Consider the following 3,833-nt stretch of genomic DNA (forward strand, 5'->3'; position numbering starts at 1 on the left):
ACTTTAAAATGCATGTACTTCTGAATACTTAAGTATTTTCAAAAGTAAGTACTTCAGTACTTTTACTTGAGTAGATTTTTGACTGAGTAACTTTTACTTGTAGTGGAGTAGATTTGACCATGAGTATCAATACTTTTACTCAAGTACTAGAGTTGAGTACTTTGTCCACCACTGCTCCAGTGAACGAGAGGGTAGCCTCCCTCCGTCTACGGGTGGGGGGACAGGTCCTGACTGGTTTTTTTTTGTGCCCATGCGCCTAACAGCAGTTCAGATTACCCACCCTTTTGGAATCCTTGGAGGGGGTGCTGGAGAGCACTCCTAACGGGGACTCCCTCGTTCTGCTGGGGAACTTCAACACTCATGTGGGTAATGACAGTGAGACCTGGAGAGGCGTGTTTGGGAGGAACGGTCCCCCCGACCTAAACCCGAGCTGTGTTTTGTTATTGGACTTCTGTGCTCGTCATGAATTGTCCATAACGAACACCATGTTCAAACATAAGGGTGTCCATATATGCTCTTGGCACCAGGACACCCTAMGCCGCAGCTCAGCGATCGACTTTGTTGGTTTTATCTGATCTGCGGCAGGAGTGGTGTTGTGTGAGCATCTGTTGTAAACTGCTTCATGCTCATTGGTTCTTGAGGGCAAGGCCAGACAAAAGGAAGTTAAATTTATTTTATTTGTACAAAGGAATATCCATGCTGAGTATGCACAGGAGATCCCACAGTCAAAGAGGAAGATGCCACCAAGGGTGGCAGAGAACGGCAGAGCCAAGACTTCCAGACCCAAACTTACAAAAAGGTGATGACTAACCAATGAGTCCGGACACGGCAATCGACATGCTGGAGATGTAGCAATTCCACGCAACTGTAAAATCGGGAAGAATGAGCATGAGAAGGTTGAGAAATACCATACTGAAAGAGGAAATACAGAAGTTGTGGAAAGTCAAAGCATCAGTAGTCCCAGTGATCACTGGATCACTTGGTGTGATTTAAATGAGTGGCACGACCAGATCCTATAGAAACAACCTCAGAGATCTCTGTCCAGAAGAACACAGTCCTGGGAACAGCTATACTGTCCAGAACCTTCACGCTCCCAGTCCTCTGATAGAAGACCAGAGRTTGAAGTGAACTGGAACCGCTCAGGTTGAACTGGGTGTATATTTATATATCCATAAACTTAGCACAAAAAGTAAGGAGYTTTGTYTTTTGCAGATTATTTCTTTGTTGTAACAATGCTTCTTGGCAATAAATCGTGTACCGTGCACATGATTAGGAGCACATGGGGGTACGAGAAGCTCAATACAAGTGTCAATAGCAAAAGTAAAATAAGCTGTTTGGCAGAGAAGATTTGGCAAATATTTGATATGTGCAACACACTTCCACTACTACACTACTGCTCATACTACAAATGATTGTTCCTTACAAATGGGGCACCATTTAAAAGAGGAACTAACAAGCTTTCCCACGATAAAAGATTTATTTCCAAGAAGCACTGTTACAATGCAGAAACAATTTACCAAAGACAAAATTCCTTACTTTTGTGTTACATATATAACATATGATATTCAACAAAATAGTTTCAAAAAGCTATTATTAATTATATTTTTATGGCTTAAATGGAAAGAAAAAACATGAATTCCAAAATAAAACAGCTAACTGAGTGCTGGTCAATTTATTGTTGAGACCTGACTGAAATTAACATGTTTTTCTTTCCATCACATAAGGTTGTGTTACAATGTTTCACTATTGCTGAAACACATTTTATGTAACCTTCCTCCATTTTCCCAAAACTCTAAACACAAAACACTTTTTCAAGCTACATACACAAAACCTCAAATTATCTTCACAGTTTTTCTTGATTGTTTTGACCTGCGTAAAGAAACTGGGATTCACTCAGTTTTCATCATCACTATTTCAACAGAGCAGAAGCCACTTCTTGTAAATGTGTTAACCATTTCTTATTGGATTGACACATTTTCYCCGCTCTTTTGCAAAACAGTGAACACAGATGTCATCCAAGCAGTCCAAATGTCATTGTTTCAGCTCRAGAAATCTCCCACGCCTGACTATTAGAAGCTACTTGTATCAGTATGAAATCACTGAAGCACCTGTTTGACACTACTTCACAAAAATTTTCTCTTAGCTATACAGGCCTTAAAATATGTGACATCTGTGTTGTTCTTTACCAGCATGGATGGAGGCAGATGAGACTGAAAGTCAGAGAATGTCCTGAGGAAGAGGAATTTGTGTGTGAGGTGAAGGCACAGTTGATATTATGATCAAAGCATGTCAAATTTTCTCATGAAAGACCTTATCAAATTTATTGAGCTTATAAAATATGATGTAAGGTTCATTTGTCTATTTAAAACAACCATTTTTTTCCTTGTTCAAGAGGCGATAAATACTGTATGTCCTCCTCTACAAATCTATAAACACGACGGACATGAGAAAACTCTGTCACTGAAATATTTGACTCAGTAAAAWTAMATCACATTTTGGAGTTTTTGTGTCAGGTGACTGAGCATTTGACAACTCTGCTTGCTCCGTTTTTTATGGTTGTTCCTTATTCTTGTTTGAACTTGAGACATATTTATTGCTAAAGGTGGTAGCTCTCATACGATTTAGTCTTTCAGCTTGACAATAAAGCAATAAATTAATTAAAATTATGTTCTCTCCACTGCATGGATTTTTTTATTATTAGGATCGCCATGAACAACGGCAACCTATTATTATCCACCTCTAAACTGGACTCTTTATTTATTTATCATTCATCCCAGAACTTTTACCGTTAATGCGGCCCGGCCTCATGAAAAATACATCATTGCATCGGCGTCGATCTCACGAGGTGTGCTATTATTTATCTTTAAATAATATGTTACCATGGTGACGTAATACCCAAAAAACTAATCTAAAAATCCCCATCGGATTACATGGGAAGCTTCACACTCTAGGTCATGTGACCTTAGAGTGTGAGCTCTGTAATTTTAAAGAAGAAACGGCAAACAAATTCCCATTTATTTCAATAGCCCTTGTATTTTTTGTACAGCAGCTGTTTGAAAGGACACATCATTTCTGTGTTTTCGGACAGAMGAGCTGCAGATTTTGGTCTCCCATTGAGTGCAACTGAGCTGCTGCTGGAAATCCAGCCTCCTGATCGGCTGAGGCTGTAGTGAGTTAAAGTCAATGTAGGTTAAAGGTCACACATGACTTTATATAGGTTTCATTTGTTACCATGGAAACACAGTAAACACACAAAGACCTCCATCAAACTTCTTTGGTAGCTGAGAGATAACTCCACACATATGAATGCTTCTCACAAGTGTAAGCTAATTGCTAAAGCTAGCTTTGAAAAAAAAAAAGCCTCTCATTCAGCCATTTAGAACCATATGCAGCTCAGTCTACACTCCAACTGTAGGTTAGGCAGTGTCTTACCTGTGGCAGATACATATCATAGGTTTTTACAAACAAATTTCATTCAGCCAGTTTTCAACCTAATTAGCAAAAATTTGGTCCACTAGTAGCTAAACGTCAGTTCTATCAGAAATAGTAGCCGGAATTATAAATACAAGATGGCCGCCATAGCTAAGTTCAAATTACTCTAATCCAGCCAATTTCTCATATATTGATCTATATATCAATTTATATATCTAACACTTTAGATATCTATATTTTGTACACAAGTAGCTGCCAGTAAGTTCTATCACAAATAGTAGCTGAAATAAAAATCCAAGATGGCTGCCATAGCTATTTTCAAATGGCTTTCACTCAGCCTCTGTTTGATATATTGAGCTGAAACTTGGTTTACTGGTAGCTGACAGTAACCTCTGTCACAT

The sequence above is a fragment of the Austrofundulus limnaeus genome, unplaced genomic scaffold (assembly GCF_001266775.1).
Source record: "Austrofundulus limnaeus strain Quisiro unplaced genomic scaffold, Austrofundulus_limnaeus-1.0 Scaffold30, whole genome shotgun sequence".
Lineage (NCBI taxonomy): Eukaryota > Metazoa > Chordata > Actinopteri > Cyprinodontiformes > Rivulidae > Austrofundulus > Austrofundulus limnaeus.